This window comes from Lasioglossum baleicum, chromosome 5, assembly GCF_051020765.1.
Source record: "Lasioglossum baleicum chromosome 5, iyLasBale1, whole genome shotgun sequence".
In the NCBI taxonomy this organism is placed as follows: Eukaryota; Metazoa; Arthropoda; class Insecta; order Hymenoptera; family Halictidae; genus Lasioglossum; species Lasioglossum baleicum.
Genome location: NC_134933.1, coordinates 8,108,878 through 8,132,606, shown reverse-complemented (window position 1 = coordinate 8,132,606; position 23,729 = coordinate 8,108,878). Strand labels below are relative to the sequence as shown.

General features: G+C 39.6%; 2 protein-coding genes across 2 annotated transcripts in view; both read left to right on the top strand.

Annotated features, from left to right (window-relative positions):
* The window catches only part of Oct-tyrr (Octopamine-Tyramine receptor), a 196,153-nt gene that overhangs the window by 50,471 nt on the left and 121,953 nt on the right, over window positions 1-23,729 (top strand). The gene's annotated exons all lie outside the window — the stretch shown is intronic.
* Window positions 3,914-23,729, top strand: part of LOC143208832 (ionotropic receptor 25a-like) — a 180,326-nt gene continuing 160,510 nt past the window's right edge. Inside the window, exon 1 of the mRNA XM_076423675.1 lies at window positions 3,914-7,263. The gene's annotated coding sequence lies outside the window, so the exon portion shown is untranslated. The remainder of the gene's footprint in view (window positions 7,264-23,729) is intronic.

The window sequence follows — 23,729 nt, the reverse complement described above, 5'->3', positions numbered from 1 at the left end:
GCCCTCCGATGCGCATTGAGGATTTGTATTGATTTGAAAATAATTAGTTTGCGTCCAGCACTATTTCATCTTGATTTTTATGGATTTCGAGTCGTCGGTCGCTGAAATAGGTTATTGTACATATACGCGAAAGCAAGATGGCGGACGGGGCTGGCACGCACGCACCCATAAACTCCACGCGCGTCCGATCGCGTACAATTTATATTCTCCCCCAACCGGGAGTCGTTATTATAATATTAGCATTCGTCGGACCGTGGAAAATGGTAAAACAGTATCTAATATTCGCGGCACGTTGTTTAGGAGAGGAACGCGCAACGAATAAAATAAACGGGGGGAGGAAAATGGCGGCCGACGACCCCGCGGACACGGGCCGACTCGGAGGACCGTTGGATAATTGAAATCGAGCCTTAAAGAATGCAACAGCTTCGTTCCGGGGGACACGTTCTCCTTCGCAGCTTCGCGGAGACAGCGTCGGAGATTGGCTTTTGAAAAATGGAGCCGTGGTGTACAATTCCGACGTCATCAATTTCCCGGCTGATGGCGCGCGGAAAGACGACCACCGACAACGAGGAACTGCTCGCGTCCTCGGGAACAAGCGTTTTCCGCGGTGGCCCCGCGTGTCCAATAAATCCAATTAATTAGTCATTCGGTCTACTTCGCGCGAGAACCAACAAAAAACACAGGGGGTGGGGGGTGAGTGGGTAGGGGGAAGAACAAACGAGAAGTTGGTCGAAAGAGAGCAAAGAAAGTTTCTTCGCAGAGATTCCGAGTGCATTTCGAAACTCTCGGCCGTTGAATTATAAACTCTTCAAAGCGCGGCGGGCCGCGCCACCGCGCCGGCCGAAGAGCTTCCGCCGGACAAAGGATCCGGTGCAATAATTATTATTGCGTGGTCCGTTCCCGCGATGAAATCTGCGGGGCCCGTCTTCCACGGCGAAATTACGTCGCAACTTTGTAATTATCCCTGCAACCACTGCTCGTTTAACCCCGGTGCCAATACTCGACATTCTCTGCGTAGTTCAATCGCACTGTACTCCTTACGGCTTCGCAGTTTCTTCGATCATTCGAACACGTTGGAAATAGTGGATCGTTCTTCTCCGATTATTTTCGCTTATCTCCGGTTTTAATAAATTCCATTCATAAAATGCATTATGTCGGGATGTTTGTTCGAACAACACGGCACAATGAAATCGTCGTTGTTCAGGTGTTGTTTAGTATTCGAACTCCCCGCTAATTGTAATTTCGCGAAAGTCGTTATACAATTCGGCGTCGCGAGAGCGCTACGCGACTCGACGACGAAAAACTGCGTATCGACCGCTCATCTCAATAATATTTGGAATGTCTTCGACACAGCGGACCACGGTAGTCTATCGAGACCAGAGTTGGGCAAAATGTAATTTCAATTACAGTTACAATTACTTGCCAATTACTGTAATTTGGAATTGCAGAAATACAATTACAATTACTGGTTGAGCGAAAGTAATTGCAATTCCAATTCCAATTACATGTAATTGTAACTGTAATTGTTAGTAGCAGTTACAAGACTTACAAGTAATTGCAGCTACCAGCCACAATTACTTGTAACTGCTACTAACAATTACAGTTACAATTACATGTCATTGGAATTGGAATTGCAGAAATACAATTACAATTACATGTAATTGTAATTGGAATTGCAATTACAATTACATGTAATTGTAATTGAAGATGTAATTAATTACTCATGTAATTAATTCCTGCCCAACTCTGATCGAGACACATCGTAGGAAACAACACGCGCTTATCGCTCTCACGTAATTCTCTGTCTACCAATCCACGTGTCTTCATCGAAGTCAGATTCGGCAGTATAACGAGACACACCGTAGAAAATACATGCGCTTATCGCTTCTGCGTAATTCTCGGTCTACAAATACATGCGGATTCTTCGATTCACGGATTCGACAACTTTCTAACATATATTCGTACATCATTCGTGTTACGGCGCGTTCAACCACCAGTGCAACAAAATAAATTAACTCTGGTTGTTCGAAAGTTAGCCCAAAGTGTTCAGTTCTTTTGTGCTCGTCGCTCACTGTATATCCTCGTCAGGATAGCTCCAGTTATCCTTCTACAAGTCTTTGCATAAACAGGTGTGAATAAATGATAATGTTTACATGATATTACGCTCACGATTCGCGTAATTAGCAATTAAGTGGAAGGTTCGAGTTATGTAATGCGATTACAATGTAATTCAAATACCGCGTACATAAAATACAATGTAATTCAATTGCGCAATTCAATTAGAATGTACTTAAATTAGCACAACTCTGTGGGTATGTAAACCAGAATATTCGCCTTATTCCTCCTTGGGCGCTTCAGCGCGGAAAAATGGCGGCACTCTCGACGTGCAATAAAAGGTCGAAAGACCGTTCGTTCCTCCTTTGCATGCTCGTGGATTTCGGTGCACGCTCCAACACATTAATTCAAGGTTCTGTATCTCGTCGACGAGAACGTGAACTTTGAAAGACGAATTGAAATTAAGCGGCCATCTGCATAAGAGATAACGCAGCCGTGACAATGAACAGGAACAGGCCATGAATTCGTCAGGAGGATCCCGGATTTTCGACCGACCCGTAAAAGTATCGTTTTATGATAAACGGGCCAGTAACTCGGGAACGACGTCACGCTATACGTCCCTCGACGACGACCACCCCCACCTGACATATTCGACGCTGTAACCCGGGGACGTCCGACATTGACGATCCATTACTACTTGCGCCTGACAAATCCCCTCGCCATACCGTGACTACTTAATGTCCGATGCGCGTCCGTTCAACGGTAATTGCTCAATTCCGCTGGCTAACATCGGAATTGTTAGCGTGGAATCGCTTTACCGATTTGGGGAGGTCCCGGTGATCATTGGACACCCGACATTTCATTACTGGACTGCGGATCTTTGTGCAAAGTAGAAACTTTCTCTGATCTTATTGTTCGGTGGTAACTTATTGATAAGTAGACTGCGGATCTTTTTATGCAAAATCAAAATTGTCTGTATTGACAGCAAAGAATAGAAACTAAATTGAATGTTATTTCTTCCCTTAATGATTCTATTGGGTCGTTCGGAAAGTTATTTCGTTTTTTTAAGGGGAAATCAAAGCGAATTTTTTACCAGTTAGAATAAGTTTTATGACATTTTGTTCCGTGATCTTTTGCGATTTCTCAGGCAACTTAAAGATCCCATGCTCGTAGAATTTTTTTCTGCGTACTTTGATTTTGCATATTTGATGCGATGATAAAAAACATACTTGAAAGTTTCGAAAGATTTCGCGATTTAAAATAAGGTTGAATAATAACTAGACTGCGGATCTTTATGCAATTATGGCTTCTAAAAATTTTCAAAAAATGCTGGAGTCTGCAAACGGGACTACCACGGAAAATAAGATTTCATTTAATTCGACTTTCCTAAAACTCGTCTACGAAAATTGCAAATTGTTTAAACATCCGCAGTCTAGTAATAACAAATGGAAGCTATGTCATCTCTACACGAAAAACGAAATTACTTTCCGAACGACCTATAGTAGAGAAGAAATCATACAGGGTCATCCGTTTTTAAACGGCCAAACGTTAACCAGCTGCAGAGGACCCCAAATGGAACAACTTTTACCCCTATCACTTTTTTTGTTTCGGCCTTGATTTCCAGATAATTGCAAAAAACCATCATTTTTTGAGTTTACATAAAATTAAATATCTGAGGACTCCAATGATGAATCTTGATGGTTTTTCCTTTGTTTAGTTTAAAATAAGTAGGGGCATCTTTTTTTATTAAATAAACTTTTTTGTATGACCTTCGGATCATGGTTTTTTTGGCGTGAGGTACACCGCCACTTTCCAACTTATTTCTTTCAGGCTCCACGGTGTGCCCCACGCCAAAAAAAACCATGATCCGAAGGTCATACAAAAAAGTTTATTTAATAAAAAAAGATGCCCCTACTTATTTTAAACTAAACAAAGGAAAAACCATCAAGATTCATCATTGGAGTCCTGAGATATTTAATTTTATGTAAACTTAAAAATTGATGGTTTTTTGCAATTATCTGGAAATCAAGGCCGAAACAAAAAAAGTGATACGGGTAAAAGTTGTTCCATTTGGGGTCCTCTACAGCTGGTTAACGTTTGGCCGTTTAAAAACGGATGAACCTGTATATTGATATCTTCAATTAAAAAAATTTTTGAACAATTTTGGATTTCATCTACTCAATTTTGCTATAAATGCATAAAGATCCGCAGTCTATTGAAACGTATGTGGACTTGGTTTTAGGAATATGTTATGGTGTGGGTGACGCGACGGCGTGAATGTCGGTACGTTTGTTTTGAATGCAAGAAGACATTTTAGGAGTCAGAAATGCGGCGAGTGTGTGATAGATGTGGCTCTAATAGATTATTGTTTAGCTAGATATTCAGAACAGTCTTTTAGATCTATTTCATTATTAAATACATGTTTCTTGACTGCGGATCTTTATGGATTTATGGCTTATGAAAATGTTCAAAAAAGTCAAGAACAGCCTTAAAACAAGAACAAAAAGGCTAGAATATAAAATACTACAAATGCTGTTCCCATTCAAGATAGGATTTGATTCCATTCCACTTTCTCAAAATTTGTCGACAAAAATTGGAAAATGCATAAACATCCGCAGTCTACTTATTAAACATGACCACACGTTACCAACCATCCACAACTCATTGATAATCCAACAATTGAAAACGGCGATCTGCTTTTAGCAGAACATTTGCGCTAACTAGACCAAAAAACGAGGAAACATTTCATAGAAACACGAATTTACAACACGTTTCGGTTAAGAGTCACTCAGACCGCTTCCACTGTCGATGCGACGTTTTTACGCGGCTCGCGACAGCTTCAGAAAACCGTGTACAACAGTTTCTTCGCTTAGAGGTAATGTGTTTCACCTGTTCAGCCCGTAACACACTAAAAGCTTTATTTTACCGGGTCTATAACAATAAAAAGCAACTTCAGACAGGTTTTTACAGTCGCTCGGGACGTAAGCGAGATTTTGAGGAAAGTACGGAATTATTCATTTACGTTCGTGCGACAATAAAAGCCCGGCGAATTTGAAAAGTGCTTGTCCTCGGAACTTTCAGAAGGGATTACTGTATTTCGGTTCGTCGATAGTCTGAACAAGTTAACACAGATTCTTTTTATCCATGCGTCTGCTACACTGCTGTACAATAAAAATTTTTCCCGCTTTTAACTTTCGGAGCTCAAAGGAAGATGCTCGTTCTTTATGAACCGCCGTAAACCTCTTTTTATGGATTAAAATATCGGCATGGAAACGGGACATTTCGAAAACGTCAAAACGACGGTGAAACAACAATCAGCGTCGACGGAAGTTCCGACTCCGCCGACGGGTAATCCACCATTTGTTTTAATAAAACGGTAACGTTCTTGAAATCCGAAACACGCTTCCTCGCTTCTCTTTCGAAAAAACGGCTGTCCGGAAACTCGAAAAATAATATTGCTGGAAAAACATCCACGTTCCGTGGAAAGAAATACAATTGCTGCGGATCTCTGTAGAAATTCGCGCTCTCGCGGGCTAATCCACGGGAACGGGACTCGGAAAGAATCTCACAATGCAATCCATGGTAGCGATGATCGAATCAGTGTGCAAATTTGATGTACCCCATAGAATTTTTCTCTGAACGTTTAGAAATCCTTATTTTTCACGGTATCGGCTTATGAGGATCGTCCAAAAATTCTTTTCGCATATTTTCGCTATCAGAGGCAATTCTCACGCCGTTAAATTAGATTATCACGAATCTTTGGAGAAAGTCACGGCATTAATCGGCGGATATAGGACTCGCAAGGAAGCTCGCAATCTTAATGGAGATCGCCGGATCGCTATCTAAACACACTGAATCCCTGGAATATCCTCTAAATGCTGAAAAAGTCTTCTTGCATAAATTAAGCTACGACTTTCGCCGTTTTCACTCTGCTAAATTGAATGATCGTAGACCACTCTGCCTAGTTAATTAATATATTTGCAGATTTTCTCTTCTTTTATATTGGACTGGCCAGAATGTCTTCTCCCACAATTTAAAATATGATTTTCGCAGTTTTCACTCTGCTAAATTAAATGATCGTAGACCACTCTACCTACTTAATTAATATATTTGCAGATTTTCTCTTCTTTTATATTGGACTGGCCAGAATGTCTTCTCCCACAATTTAAAATATGATTTTCGCAGTTTTCACTCTGCTAAATTAAATGATCGTAGACCACTCTGCCTACTTAATTAATATATTTGCAGATTTTCTCTTCTTTTATATTGGACTGGCCAGAATGTCTTCTCCCACAATTTAAAATATGATTTTCGCAGTTTTCACTCTGCTAAATTAAATGATCGTAGACCACTCTGCCTACTTAATTAATATATTTGCAGATTTTCTCTTCTTTTATATTGGACTGGCCAGAATGTCTTCTCCCACAATTTAAAATATGATTTTCGCAGTTTTCACTCTGCTTAATTAAATTATCGTAGACCTCGGTACAAATTCGCGTATTTGCAGATCAATCCGAAACAGGACGGTACTTTACTAATTTAGTTTGCAGCACGGTGCTTTATCGATATATCTGATCAAGCAGTTCTCTCCCGTTTTATATTGGTTTGGTCAAAAAGTCTTCCCTGTTTAGGTTAAATTAAATTATGTAAAGTATACGCACCCCGTTCTCCTTTTTACTGGATAGCATTCTGGCATATTTCCGTTGTACTTCCCCGTCCAATCGACACATTCTCGTCTGTTAACCCTTTGCACGCGAAGGGTGACTCTGAGGCGCCATTAAAAATTTGGATATCATTATCCAAAACAGTTTTAATATTATTAAATTCGTCTGTCTTCTATAAATTGTAAAAAGCTCGACTGTTGTCTGTGTATGAGAAAACAGGTTCAATTCGAAATGCACAATGTAAAAAGTATATAAAAAAAGCTTTTTAAAATCCACGCTTATATTAAAACGCACTGAAAAGGAGAAAATAATTTTTTCCTGGTTCTCCATAAAATACCGAATCCAGTGAAATGATTAATGTGGCGGAAGCGTGGGGGAATAGCGTCGTAGAAAGGGAACGATAGAGTGGGGAGACCAGTCTTAACCTTCCGTCGGGCGCAACCGATTGTGAGAGGCACAGCGCGAACATTTAGGTACCTCTTCCCCCACCAGGCGACGTTCGCACTTGGATCTCCCAGTAGCTGCCTGTTTTGACGTGATCTAAGTAAGTATCCTTCCCACTTAGATTCTCTTTGACCGTCAATACGGGAAGTTATTCAAGTTTTGTTCAGATAAGCTATATATTTCTTAGCATCGCGGACCCATTGCCATTTCTTTAATAGACCGGTCTGCAGCCAACATGTGGCACATTTTAGCACAATTAGAAGGTTTCTCAACAAATGCATTCAACTTAGCCTTCCAGGTCCAACAGATCGTATCGTAAAGTCGCAGTGCCGAAGGTTCGGGTAGCAAGTATGTAGTAGGAAAATTTTGGAAAAAAATATGGTTATATTCCTTGAAGTGTCCCCTTTAAAATGAGCCCTTGAAAAAGATGAAGCCATAAAAATTGGCGTCACAATGACCTGGTAAAGGACGCCGTGTACCCCCATTTCAGGTAAAGAGTCCGTTGTCTATACCGCTCTCTCTCACTCTGGTCTCGAGAAAATATTGTATAGATAACCCTACTTATTCTTCAAGAACAATATTAATTACTCTTGGTTACAATAACAAACATGCTGATTGTTTACAAGCTCGATTTGCAACAGCATTACCAATTAGAGATCGATTTGGCATGGAATGACCCAGATGTCAATATACGATCTTTCATCTATTAAGCCTCCCCTAAACACGTAAGGTTTACCAGTACTTCTTTCGGGTACACTTGGAGCTCGATGCCGACAACAATTTATTTGACAATTTCACATTTAATTCGTGACATTAGCCGGACAGATTAAGCCAATTTCCAAGAAGCAACTCCGATTGTTGCTCTGTATTCGAAAAGGGATCCGCGAAGATCAAGATGTAATACTGCTGGACGTAAACCAACAATTTTCAAATGAATACAAATCCTCAAGCAGTTTGTCGAAGTCGTGATCAACAAGTTGATGGAGAGCAAATTCGTATTGGTGGTTATTTAGCGCGGGAGTTCAACACAATTTCCCTTTTCGATAAAGCCAGACAAGCGTTTAGGAAAAAGCAATGAGTATCGAGAAGGGGCGATTAACATTTTGACAGTGAGCTAGGAAATTGACGCGTGTTATTAATACACATTGAAAACCACGATCTCTACAAGGAAAGTGTAATCGAGAAGACAGAGGGAAGGGAGAGGGTGTTTTTCCTTTCCAGTTTTCAATTTTCCCGAGGGCCTCGTGAAACAGTTCCGCGAGGGGGCTAACGAAATAATGAGGTTCCTCTGTGCGGCCCCATTGGAGGGCGGTTTCATGAATATAAACTATGCGGAAAATATATATTTATACAGAACGCGGGAGGGTGGAGTCGAAGGGATTAGAAGGACTGTATTTCGCGAGACGGTGAGCGGCAGAGAATTTTCGTAAGGAACGCGCCGAAAAATTCATAAATTCATAAACCGTGCGATATCCGGCCGCGAGACGCTCATCCGACTCCTTTTATGGTCGGCCCGGAAGAAATACGGAGTTCGGCGAGGCGCGACGCGGCGCGCGACCGTCTGTTTTCTTTAGATGCACTCGATCGGACGAAAAATTGCACCGGCGGAGTGAAAAATCGTATCGACGCACGAGAGCGAGCGGATGGAGGGTGGGCCAGCATATTCTCGCGTTCCTCGCAAGCGGAATCTTGATGGAGGAAACCGAATGGAAAAGGATCTGCCGCCGAGCCAACTTGTTTGTTCGACTATTCCTTATCCATTATGCTCCCTGCGAGATTTCCGAATTGCCGGCTGCAGCGAGTTTTTCCGTATCGTAGAGCACCTCAACTATTTTTTCTTTCCATGCAAAAGAACTGTTGCTGTTTAGAACTTATTTCAGTTTTATAAATTTGAATAATATTACTTAAGTAGGCTATGCTAATTAAACACTTGTAACAAACTTGTTCTTTTTCTCTCAACCATTGTCACACGATCTACCTGTCTTTTATCATACGGCACACTCGTACCAACTTCAAACCTTCTTTTCGATTCTCCATTCATCTCTTTCACTCGTACCAACCCTGCCTCACGATAATTATAACCAACAAGGTCCTCAATGGAAAATCCACAAGATACTCTTTGCACTCGGAGCTATTTTCAAATTAAACATTTCTTCCGGTCTAGAATATTCTCGTTCTCAATGATTTTTTGGTGGATACGAAGTCATATTAGGTTATAAAGAAAGAAATGCAGGATTTTTGTTCCTTTGTTTCAATTGCAATTTTATACCAATAAATATTTACCTTGATTTATATGTCATTTTAAAGCTTGTTTTACGCTTTATTTAATTATTTAAAATTTTTTTTAAATCATTTGCCTTCTATTTCAGGTTGTCAAAACGCGATTTTCGCATTATTTTTTTCTACGAGTTCAAACTAGGCCGAAGTGCCGAATGAAGTGTCAACGAATGCACAGATTTATTTTTTGAATAATATTAAATTCTTTGTAAACTTAATTTTAATATACTATTTCCCTCAATAATATTAAAATCAATTCTAATAATAATTTAATGTTACTATTAACAATATTAAATTTTCTATAAAATTAATTTTCGTTTTATCGTTTTTATTGAAACAATTTTAATGAAATTGTATTTTTAATTGTTCTTTTAATAAAATTGTATTTTATGCGAGTTATAACACATTAAAAGCATAGGTTCAAATCCTGCATTTCTTTCTTTACAACCTAATATTTTAAATAATGGTACAGCAATTCTTAGTGGCGCCTGAAAGTCACCTCTCGAGTGCTAAGAATTTTGGAGACTTTTTATTCTCCACACGCTAATTTATACACCTGAAATATCCGTTCCAAAAATACCTCTGTGATCTTGCTCAATTCCGTCGCAAAGTCAGCACGATTCTCGACATAATTTGTACAAACGAAACACACAAGTCACGGTACGTTCCGCGACTATTTTCCATACCTTATCTTCGCGCGTCCCTTCGCGGCAAAGTTTTGCTTTCCCACGAAAGATGTGATTCTACGCTCGATAAACGAGCCGTGTAAACTTTGGATCTTTAGAAGCAGTGCGCGCTGTATGCTGAGTTAGGTGATCGTGTAACTACGGGGCCGCTCGTGTCTCTGAATTTCGGGGGAAGAAGAATTTCAGCGAAGTGCATCGGTAGCCGCCGATATTCACCGCGTCTGTTTGCATTCTCGGGCAAATATGCTTGAAGAACGAGCCCTGGGAGGAGGAGAAAGTAGAGGAAAAAGAGTGCGATTGCGCGTTCCGCGACGCGATGCGACTCGAATGACAAACAGAGGGATGAGTGCGACGCGCGAGAGAGATCCCGCGAATATTTGGAAATGGAAATATCCGTTTGCGTGTCCCGCAGCGTCGCGACGTCAATCACTCTTTTTCACTTTGGACCTTGCTGACGTCGCGACGCTCCTCTTTATTAACTCCTCGCACTCGGCGACTTTTCCCGGATCGTTTGCGTATCGTCTACTCGAACTCGTTGAACAGTCGCGTCAGTTATAAATGATAAAAGTTGTATCTTGAAAACTATTTAGTTTATGCAACTTTCAATTTTACCACGTTTTTATTAGCTCGCTTTCTTGTCTGTCTGTTTGTCTGTCTGTTCGGTACAAATTTTGCAATTGATTTTAAACCAACTTCCCCATGAGCTGGAGACTTGAAATTTTAAACACAGCTCAAAACTGGATGACAATGCAATATTTAAAAAAAAATTTTAAAAAGCCTATGCGTTTAGGAGATATAAATTAGATAGAGCATTGTCCTTGAATTTTTTGGAAGTGGTCACTCGACCACCCCAAAAAATCAAATGATTCTTTTCTACCCTTACTAATTTGATCACTATTGTGAAAATAATATATGATATGAGGAAGGTAATTTCGATTATTTTCGCAATTTTTTTACCAGAATATCTTGATTAACAACTGAGAAAAAAAATGGTACAGTTAAGGGTATTTACCCTCGTATCATCCTTATACAGAGGGGTTAGCGACTTAAAACTTTAGGGGTTATCTATCAACCTAAAACCATTCTTTTCCACAATATCAATAAAAATTGTGGGTGGGGCCGCCGAAGAAAGTGTCATGAAATGAAATCCTATTTTTAATGGGAACATCCTTCGCAGATCCGAAACAAATAAAAGACTCACTAATTCCTGTTGAATTTTGTATTCCAGCATTTTTTCGAACATTTTTATAAGCCATGAATACATAAAGATCCGCAGTCTAGTGATCAGCGACTCGCATACAGTCGTCACGATACAAAGCTCATCAAGTCTGGTAGCTGGAGTTGTTGCCTCGTTAAAAACAGTCTAGCTTGAAACCGTCGAAGGCGTTCTGAATCGCGCAAGGTGTTTCGGATCCGGGCGAACGGTTTACGCGGATCAATAGCGACGGGACCCGTCGTAAATTCGCGCCGCTATTATTATCGTTCTCCATTATTGTTCCTCTGGTTGTTCCCTCTCCGTCTGTAGCTCGGTCGCTCGCTCGGCCCCCTCTCTTTCTCTCTTGTTACGCTCATTAAGCTCTCTCAAAACACTCCGGGGCGAAACTGACTCTCATCACGCGCCGGCTGCCCTTAAGGACTCTCAGCCCTTCGCGCGACCCTCGAAGCTGCGCTCTTCACCGCGTGTAAGCGGTTCGGTAATCGATCTTTACACTGTAATTAAGAGCGCGCTCCGCGCACTGCCATTTTCGCTACCGGCGATTCTTTTAACAAACTGTAGGTATACATTTTTACTTAGATCCTCGGCTTTCTACCCGGGGAATGGCGTCGGTTCATTCTTCGCGGCACTCTCGTCTCCACTAGCTTGCGTAATTAACACTAAACCTCTACCGAGCACTAAAAGCGACTAAAATGTCTTAGCTTTACAAAAATTACAAGGCTCTATTTATTTATTGCTCGTTCGGAAAGTAATTTCGTTTTTTGTGTAGAGCTGGCATTGACAGTTGACATTTCGGACGTCATTTCCTGCCTCGTAGTGCTTTCTAACCATTCAAGTATTTTTTTGTCATCACATTAAATATGCAAAATTAACGTAAGCATTTCCGAAAAATACGAGAAACGCTATTTTATAATTGTACTGCAATTGCAATTACGAATTACATTGTAATTTAATTGAATGAAGATCTGAATTATAAATTACAATATGACTGAATCACAATGTAGTTCAATTGCCATGTAATTATAATTCCTGGAGTAATTCAATTGTAATTCTGCACAACTCTGCAGTGGGGTGGGTGCAGGAGGAAAGACTCCGTCCACAGTCTAATGTCTAGACAAAATAGTGTTATGTATTATTTCAAAACTTATTAAACATATTAAGAAAGAAAATAAATGTCTGTTTCACTCCAGATTGTCGCAGTTCAGGTAGAAAATGTTGATTTTGCGTAAAGATCCGCTGTACACTAATGACGCTGTAACAGTATTTCCTTCGGGTACACTTGGAGCTCGATGCCGGCAACAATTTTTATCTGACATATTTCACATTTAATTCGTGACATTAGCCGGATAGATTAAGCCAATTTCCAAGGAGCAACTCCGATTATTGCTCTGTATTCGAAAAGGGATCCGCGATAACGCTAATTGAAACGCAAAGAAGACGATTCAATTACACCGGTTGAATTAAGCCCGTTATCAGCCGGAAGTTCGCCAAATCCCGCGGAGGTGCTGTGCTTTTCTCGACGACTTGGCCCGGGCGCGGGCGGGAGTTTTCTCGTTACACGTAGGAATCTCATGTGGGTACGACTTAAGACACGGCGCAAGTTCAATTTAAAAAGTAAACATAACCTAACTGAATAAAATTAATACGATTTCGTTCCGACCAAACGATTATGTAAATTCCACTGAATTTATATTTAATAAGGAACATAATTTTAACGACTTAAGACAGGGCACAAGTTCAATATAAAAAGTAAACATAACCTAACTGAATAAAATTAATACGATTTCGTTCCGACCAAACGATTATGTAAATTCCACTGAATTTGTATTTAATAAGGAACATAATTTTATCAACAATTTACTTGCCAGATTAACTACTAAACATATGCAGAAAATTATAAGAAAATTGAAATAAACTTACTTGATGGCAGGATTTATAATGAGGCTGGTTTATGGCAGAGTTGTGCAGAATTACAATTGAATTACTCCAGAATTATAATTACAAAGTAATTCAGTTACATTGTAATTCAGTTATATCGTAATTTATAATTCAGATCTTCATTCAATTAAATTACAATGTAATTCGTAATTGCAATGGAGTACAATTATAAAATACATTGTAATTCAGTTGTATTGTAATTTATAATTCAGATCTTCATTCAATTAAATTACAATGTAATTCGTAATTGCAATAGAGTACAATTATAAAATACATTGTAATTGAATTATGAAAAATGAAGTAATAGGCAAGAAGAGGTTGAAAAATCCATGTGAAGGTTTCAAACAGAAGGAATTTAGTATTTATAAATTTACTAGTTGCTCTCCAGGCCCTCCGGGCGCATTGCCCTGGCGAGCGAATTTCAATTATACATTGTATTTCAATTATATTGTATTTCAATTACACATCTGATTAAAATATTTACTAATTGAATTACAATGTAATTGAATTAGCACAACTCTGATGGCAGACAATAATACGTAAAGCAACTTGGTTCACTCGGATGTATATGTATTTGGTTGCCGTTGTATACAGGGTGTCCCAAAACTCGTGAAAATCCCGAAAGGGGGTGGTTCCTGAGACCATTCTAAGAGACATTTTCCTTTGCACCAAAGTCAACTGCGGCTTTGTTTAGGAGTTATTAACGAAAAACACGGACCAATCAGAGCGCGCCCTGGGCCGCCGCGCCGCACAGTGGTCCAAATCGAGAAATTTAGTGACTTTTTGTTATAACTTTTGAACCATAAGAGATATCGAGATGAAATTTGCACTAAAATTCATTTAAAAAATAGTCAATTTGAACTATAGACAAATGAATATTTTTTTCATTTGTTAAACAATAATTTTAAATTACTTTTCATTCATATTTTTCACTAGAAAAAAAAAAATTGTTTAAATACAATCTTCCAAACCCTTTTTTCTTCCTAAGTGTGTATTTTATATTTATGTTTCACACATACAATGTTTCATGGAATGGGTAAAATGTAAATTTGAGGAATCTGTTCTTAATCAACGTATACAAAAAGTACCAAGAAGGCAAAAACGCCTCATAACTGTGTCAAAAGATATTTTTTATATATAATTTTTATATATAAAAGATATTTTTTAATATATAATGATTTAGTAACATTTTTGTAGATCTTTTGTTATAAAAATGTGATAACAATAACGGTTTTATAATATAACAATAATAGCATACAACGAATAACATGAAATATAAAAAAAACAATATTTTTAACAAAAAAAAAAACAATAACAAATATCAATTTTATTTAACTGCATATCTTTTGAAGCTATTTAATAATTAATTTTATAGCTTCCGCATCTAATTGTTTATGTTCTTTCTTCAAGTTTATTCGTGCAGTGGATACGTACGGATCAGATGTTAACAGAAGTCTATAAAATAAATCTTGATTCGTAATCAATCTGGAAAATTTTCTTGTATTTTTCAATCTACATTTTTTAAAATCTTTGTGTCTGCTTTCTAAAGCTTCTTCCCTAAAAAAAAAAGAATCTAAACAAATCTTTCCAATGTCTTACATTAGTTCGTTGCGGAGTTTCGGCGCTGGATCCAAACGTATACGCATAAGATGACATGCCGCGGATGGATTAAAGTATAATAACTTTAACGCTGGGATAGCCTGGGAAATGATATTTACACGATCTCATAGGGGAAGATCTACTGAAAATATTCTATTTTGTTACAATGCGCGATCCCCCGAGACAAAAAAGATACACCTTGTCAACTGTAAAGCATTTTGAGATTTTTCTTTATTTCATTCAACATTATGTTTAAAAGACATTATATACAATAATTATTAATGACGTGCACGATTTCTTATCTCAAAGGAATGCTCTTCAAAAAAAAAAAAATCGAAACCAAATATTAACTGAGCTCCTCAGGACACCACGAAGAAATAGAACAGTTTTTCCGCGTAAAAGATTCTAATTTTAAAATGTCCAACTTTAAGTGCTTGTATAATTTAAATCTGAATGATATTTGATTTATTTTCTTCATTTTCGAAATCTATGAACATTTAAGAAGAGATACATGTCGATCAGATATTAATATGAGAAAGTTGATTTTTGGCAGAATGTCACTGAATTTCTCGATTTGGACCACTGTGCGCCGTCACGATGCGATGTCACGGCGTACCGCGACACTCGCTTGCCGGCGCGGCTTGGCGCGCCGGGCCAGGGCGCGCTCTGATTGGTCCGTGTTTTTCGTTAATAACTCCTAAACAAAGTCGCAGTTGACTTTGGTGCAAAGGAAAATGTCTCTTAGAATGGTCTCAGGAACCACCCCCTTTCGGGATTTTCACGAGTTTTGGGACACCCTGTATGTGCTGTTGTCGCCGTAGTTCGTTCAAAATTCAAGTGGTACGCCCTAAGCACCGGTACGACTTAAGCAACCTTACCCTACATAGTAGCGAGAGGTTATCATTCGCATTACTCGCTCGCCGGAAGATTCGATATCGGAAAGGTTCTCAGAGCGAACGACGACGAGCTATCCGGGACCGATAGGTGTTCCTTATCAGGAAGCTTCAGGAAGCGAGCCAGTGTCCTTCGCGTGAAACGATACGTGCTTCTCGCGGACTTCCGCTGTTTAGGGTCCTTTCAGTAGCCGGGAGGGCTAGTGTTCCCGAAACTCCTTTAACGAAACCCCGACCAAACTCGATTCCTGGGAAACTTGGCTGGCTTTCGTCCCCTGACGATTTTTCCTCTCGGTGGCCCAGATCTCTCCGAGAAAGACAGCTCTCGGCGGACGAGAGGGCACCGAACAGAGAAAGAGAACTAGGTGAAAAAGCGCGGCTCTCCTATCTCGGTGAATCGTAAATGAACGTCTTGGACGTTCACCGTTTCTACGGTTCCCTTTCGCCGTGTAAATAATAAATCAGGCGTTCGTCTTCGGAGAAGTTTTGCTCGGGGTGTCCGACTTACGTTCTCCGTCTTTTCATTTGTGGCTTTCTCCCATTCTTCTCCGTTTTCTTGTTCCACCCTCTACTGTCTTTGAAGCGGTCGCGACGCGTCCAGAAATCGAATTACTCGAGTCACACGAGTCTATTACCACCGTCCACGTTCAAGGGGTGAAAACAACCCTCCGTGTTGAGGGATTATAATGGAACAGAGTGAAATGTCTCTGAAAATTACTTGTCTCCGCGCGGAGAATCTATCGGTGCAGAAAGATATCCGGAAAGATATCTCACTATACTATTCGTGGCACATTTTACAAGTAAAGATTACAATCCTGTTGGATCCCGCGTCATTTTTAGCCCCGCATTTCTTAAACAGGTGATGCGAAATCCCGCAAATCTCGCGTGACTATGCGTGTATTGAGAATTGCGCCGATCACGCAAGATGAACTAATTTCGATGTTGAGATGTTCAAAAGAAGATTTGTTTTCATTCAAATTTACGTAGAATTAGATTTGTTTTGTATTTTCTCAATGAACTTTCATTACTATGATTGAAGATGATTAACTTTGATTCTTTATTGACCCTCATACGCTCCTCAAGAATAGTTGCATAAAAGAGACTAGGATAATAATTCACCCATGCTTGCTCTACACGTGAAATCAACAGATTATGTTCGATTTGTAACATCACATTTCAAAGAAATACATCTCACAACATGGACGTAAACAGTGCTGGGCAAATTTTATTTTAAACAATAATTAAACGTGTGATTTTAATTGCAAATAGTAAATGGGTAAATTTTTACCCGAAGGATTGTATAAGGATTAAATATTGTAGGGGTGTGTGTGTGGATGTTTAGAGTGACTGGTGTGAATGTTTACAGTGACTTTGGGACTTTGAGTGTTTGGGTCTTAGCGACAAGCGTCAAGTGGCTAGGGTGCCAAGCGCAGGGCGTACGTGAGCGACTGACTTTTCCGAATGGATGAGAGACTGATGAAGAGAGAGAATGAGAGTGCGAGAGAGAAGAATGCAAATGGATAAAAAACTTTTTAAAAAAAAATTAAACCGACTTCGAAAAAACGCACTAAAAAGAATGAAATAATTTCCATTTAATTTATGTGAATACACACAAACTTGAATACAATACAATCTTTTCGGAGGCGGCGCAAAATTGCAAATTTTCGACACTGGAAATTACGAAAATCCTTAAATTCTTCTAAATACTAATATATTTATATTTAAATAATATATTTGCGCCGCCTCTCCGAAAAGATTGTATTGTATTTAAGTTTGTGTGTATTCACATAAATTAAATGGAAATTATTTCATTCTTTTTAGTGCGTTTTTTCGAAGTCGGTTTAATTTTTTTTTTAAAAGTTTCTTTTTATTTCACACTTTTTTATCTCTGTCAGCCGTTACATTCCAAATCGTAATTTATAAATATCTGAAAGCGGCAATCGATAACGGTAACGACGTCGCGTCGTTACTGTTCCTAATGTCTGACATTCAGCGGAGTTCACGACGGTATCACCACCCTACATTTTCGCAAATAAAATCGTAATTAATAAAGAAATGTAAAATTTTTTTTGCACGGGACCATCCCGGGAACATACTCTACAAGATGCAAAAGGTATCGTTCCGATTGGTCCATCCATCTCGACGTAATCGGTAAACATACATAGAAAAAAAAGCGAGAAAAAGAAAAGGCACATACAAATCGAATTGAGTAACCTCCTCCTTTTTCGAAGTCGGTTAAAAAGGAACGAATGCAAGGGCTGTGGGGTCAGAAGTGTGAGAGTCGAGAGCGAGTAGAGTTGCGAGTTGCGAGCAGGGAGCGAAGAGTTAATAAAGAGACAGTATTGAGCCTCCTAGAAGTTAGCCCCCCACTTGTTAAATTAAATAATTTCAACAGTTGTGCTGAGTTGTGCTAAGTTTGTGCTACATTGTGCTCGAATATTACAGCTATAATATCAAAAATAAGACTAAAAATTGAAAAAAAACGATTTTTTGAGTAGCCCCCCACTTTTAATTTTTTTCAATTTTCTCAATTGTGCTAAGTTGTGCTAGGTTGTGCTAAGATTGTGCCAAAGTATTACTTCATAAAAATAATAAATAAAGAACTTATGGTAAATAATTGTTTTGGACACCTAATGAACGTTTAAGTTAGTAACAATTATCCAAACAGCACATAATCATATATCTGAATTGTGCTAACCTAGCACAAGTCAGCACAACTTCCGATTTCTCCAGCACAACGATTTAAAGGGCACTTTACTCTTGTCCGCGGCCCTTCGCGCTTCGAGAAAATATCATTAATTGGGCTTCCCGGTCATCCCAGAAACATGATATTGCATATCTGAGTTGTGCTAGCCTAGCACAAGTCAGCACAACTTCCGATTTCTCCAGCACAACGACATCCCAAGTAGCCACAAGTAGCCACGTACGTCCCTAAAACGTACGGTTCACGTCCAAACGTCCTACGTCCATTCTGTGTACGTTTTAGGGACGTACGTGGCTACTTGTGGCTACTTGGGATGTCGTTGTGCTGGAGAAATCGGAAGTTGTGCTGACTTGTGCTAGGCTAGCACAATTCAGATATGCAATGTCATGTTTCTGGGATGACCGGGAAGCCCAATTAATGATATTTTCTCGAAGCGCGAAGGGCCGCGGACAAGAGTAAAGTGCCCTTTAAATCGTTGTGCTGGAGAAATCGGAAGTTGTGCTGACTTGTGCTAGGCTAGCACAATTCAGATATATGATTATGTGCTGTTTGGATAATTGTTACTAACTTAAACGTTAATTAGGTGTCCAAAACGATTATTTACCATAACTTCTTTATTTATTATTTTTATGAAGTAATACTTTGGCACAATCTTAGCACAACCTAGCACAACTTAGCACAATTGAGAAAATTGAAAAAAATTAAAAGTGGGGGGCTACTCAAAAAATCGTTTTTTTCAATTTTTAGTCTTATTTTTGATATTATAGCTGTAATATTCGAGCACAATGTAGCACAAACTTAGCACAATTCAGCACAACTGTTGAAATTATTTAATTTAACAAGTGCGGGGCTAACTTCTAGGAGGCCAGTATTGAAAGTGTTAGAGAGTTGAGTTATTTAACTCGATACGCCACACTCAAGACGTAGGAGTTCCTATAAAATATTCCTACAATATATTATAATATTATACCAGATTGAAGAACGAAACCCTTAGTCCTGCGGGATTCATGTAAATCCCGCATCTATCCCGCGGGATGGCAAACCATATTCACAAGGTTAACGAGCGGAATAAATTACCTGTACGGACCGTTGGCTCACGGAATTTTATCGAAATCGGTTTGCTTAACTCAAATATGTTTTTATCGCTGGCGGCCACTTCGTGGTCGGCTCTCGCAAGATCTCGTTCAAGATCTAGAACGAACGTAATAAATCCCGATAGCCACCGCCGCTTTTAATCCTCCCCTGACCCGAGCTCGTTTCGATATCGAATGGCGGGGCTGTCTTTCTAGCGCGCATAAATAACTACACAGGCTGCTGGCTTCTTCGCCGGCGTTCGGTGGAAAACTACATATCCGGAACCGTTTGGTCTCACCGTTTAGCCGCATATTATTCCCGGCTCGGACGCGATGGCGACCGATCATCATTTATTAACCGTCTGTTGTATACCAACGATAAGATTCTCTCTAGCATTAGTAATCACTCATGTAATCTAAACGTTTCAGTTCGTCTCTCTATCTTCAGTTCGACATTCCATCTACCATTACTCATCTTTGAACCTCATCCCCATGATTCATCCCTTACTGACCATTAGACCTAAAACAACCCCCACTTTACAGAACCCAAAACCTATATCTCCTGCTGATTTATTCCTCTCGCGAGCATTCTTTTCTCAGTCTTCATTCGCTTCCGATCAGTCTCTTACCGAGTCTTGTCTAGACTACTAAGATCTTTTGTATTACGTCCGTAGTTTGTATTTCGTTTAGAAATTATACTTAATAAATATACTTATATTGAGTATCCGGAATACAACACGTCCAGGGGGGAGTCCTTCGGTTAATTGGTAATTCGTGCGCAGGCACGCACTCTTTAACGAGACTGCCGTGTGCAATCTCGTTACGGGATTTCCTTCTTTTTTGCTCTCTTTCGGTTTTTTCGTTGACTAATTGACGTTGCGCGAATGAGCCTACGCATGTCGCTGCTGCGAGCATTGTAATTACAATGGAGCTGTGCTGGAGAGATACTTTCCTCTGTCGGGCAGCTACTTTTCTTTGTTAAAGAGATACTTTTGTCGCTGGGGGGCTGTTTTCCATGGAATAGAGACGTTTCTCTGTTAGGGGGCTCTGATTTTCCTTTCTAGAGGCTATTTTACCCCTTTGGAAAGCCGTTTTCACCAATACAAGGCGTATTTTTCTTTAAGGAACGTTTTCAGTTAGTTTCCCCAGTCTGTTTCACCGATCTCGTTAGGAACAAATGGTGAATGACAAAGACGGGCGCCGGGATTGAGCGGTAGGAATGTTGGAGAAGGAAGGTCTCGATCGTGATGAATACGAATGGACGACTCACTGATGTTCAATATTGAGACCGGGTTTCCACGATTTCAGTTGAAGTTTAATCAGCTTAGTTACAGTTGCTTCCGTTATAAATTCGCGCGTCGCGTAATTACTTCGAACAATTCGACGTCGCGTGTATACTCGCCAAGGAGGTTACAGCTGATCTGATGTCGAGTTAACGGTTCGCAACGTTCGAACAGGTGAATTCCCTCACCGCATCATCGCACACGGGAGCTCGCGTCGTCTAATTCTTAAATCGAGGCACTGTCGAGTCTTCTGTTACTTTGCCTCGAATTTCGAAGCCTCGATTTCAGAAATTTTGAAGGTGTGGCAGATTGCGGATCTTCAAGCAAAATAAAAATTGTCTTCATCAATTGCAAACCACATCGGAAACCACATAAAACTTTCTTTCCATTTTCAACAATTTTAATTGTCTTAATGTTTTTACTGTTTTAAGTTACGTCCATCTATGTTTGTCATAAATGCATGAAATCAGGGACCATAACTGTTATAACCAAAAAGATTTTCTTCATCGATGACAGTTATCGAGGAGGATAAGTATAAAGCAGAAAAGTATAAAAATCGATGTTTTTAAATAATTTTGTTCTTAGAATTTGTTTCTTTATATTTTGTGTACATTCTCTTAAATTTCAATAATAATCAACTTTTTTCAGCTTCGAATTAAAGCTTCTTCTCATTCTTCATATACTGTGGAAATTTTGTCAAATCTTTTGATTATATTTTCATTTGTTCAAAATCATGACACAACGTGAGACTCGCAAGTTACAACTTCATACGTATAATTCGAAGACTTGGAAACTTCGAATCTTCGGAAAAGTAACAGCCGTAATCGTCAGTCGTGCACTATTCGCGTAAAACACAGTCAAGGTCCTATTTTTTTACAACGACAAAGCTGTTTCCCCGTACAAGACATCTGTGTTCCACCAGCAAAGCTATTTTCTCCGCGATAAAGCCAGTTCTACTCGCAAGATAGCCTAGCGGTGCGTATCTCCGACATGTAAACATTCCACGATGCAGGCTCCTGCGACGAAACGAGGAAATGGTTCGGAGTTACACGGTAGGTTCGCAATAAAGACAATCCCATAAACCTGGAATTCGGTTCACCGTTCAGCAAAGAGTATCGCATCAACGGTATGCAACACCTGTTCCTGTACGCTGGCAACTCTATCCGCGTTAGATTCGCATTCCGGGTCCACTCGCGGCTATTTTCGGTAACCGGTGGTTTACGGTTTCATCAAGTTTACAGGCGGGCCATGTTGTGCCCTCGTCGAAGCAAATCTGACTGGTACGTGTCCCGTTGGTGATGGGCTAAGATTTCATGCGGTCGCGCGTGCAATTTATTCCGGTGTATTCGCGGCGGTGGGTAAGAGACCCGCTCCGGAAGCCGAGTCACGTAGCTCCGTCATTAAAATGTATTCATCCCCCGCCCCATCGGTCTCTCTCGTTAACGAATTACAAGTCATCAGTCGAAGCCCCCAGCCTCGACCCTAGCTCCGGCTCTGTTCCGTCGTCGTTCAGCCAACGGGAACAACCGGCATACCATGAGCAGCGCCAGCCTGCGCATCCGAATAATGGATGCGGAGCACACGTCGCGAACCGGGGCTCGTCAGCGACCAGTTCGCAAACTTGCGAAACCCCTGGCTACACCGGATCAACGTTTCCGCGTTCGACAACCTACCTTCCGGAAGATGACGACCGACTACAACTGCGGGTCAGCTCAAGGCCAGAATAGGTCCCGGTTTCCATTAGACCCGGCATGGTTCAATATCGGCGAACTGCGAGCCAAGAATTTCATTTTATACCGTGGAAGTTTGCCAGGGAACACCGCGCGGCTTCTTCGCACTACTCCCCGGGTACTCGATCCTCGCGATTTTTCCCTGCTGAAACTATGGGCCGAGCGACTGCGATAGTTTATGGGCTTTGTCGTGTCGCGAACGTACAATGTAAACAGATTTCTTTATCTCGTTTTTATTAACCCGCGACGGAGTTCTGCAGAATTACAATTGAATTGCTCCGGGAATTATAATTACAGAGTAATTGAACGATTAGGTTGTTGCAAATGAAATGGCCGTTTTGAATCTTTAACATAAACTTTTATTTTATAAGTTTTATCTATATTCCATTAATTTTGAAATCATTTCCATCGACATCAATGCACTTCCTCCATTGTACTACAAGTGCCTCAATGCTTTTCTGGTAGAAAAAATAACGACAATCATCTAATGAGACTCATTGAACAAACATTAATATTATATGTAAGCTAGATGAAATACATTGTCTAATAACAAAACACTGAAAAAAGAAACTGCGCCGCACAGACAGCAAACAAAATTATTTTGTAATAATTTATAATATAATTGTTTGTGTGCGTGTGAATTATGTAATTCAGTTGTACGTAGTTGAATTACTATATAATCTAGGTGCACGGTAGTGCACCAGCCAAGTTCTTGTTGAAATACACACAACGTAGTTGAATTACTATATAATTGAAATACAACGTAGTTGAATTACTATATAATTGAAATACAACGTAGTTGACTTACTATATGTATAATTGAAATACAACGTAGTTGAATTACTACATAATTGAAATACAACGTAGTTGAATTATTATATAATTGAAATACAACGTAGTTGACTTACTATATGTATAATTGAAATATAACGTAGTTGAATTACTATATAATTGAAATACAACGGAGTTGAATTACTATATAATTGAAATACAACGTAGTTGAATTACTATATAATTGAAATACAACGTAGTTAACTTACTATGTGTATAATTGAAATACAACGTAGTTGAATTACTGTATAATTGAAATACAACGTAGTTGAATTACTATATAATTGAAATACAACGGAGTTGAATTACTATATAATTGAAATACAACGTAGTTGA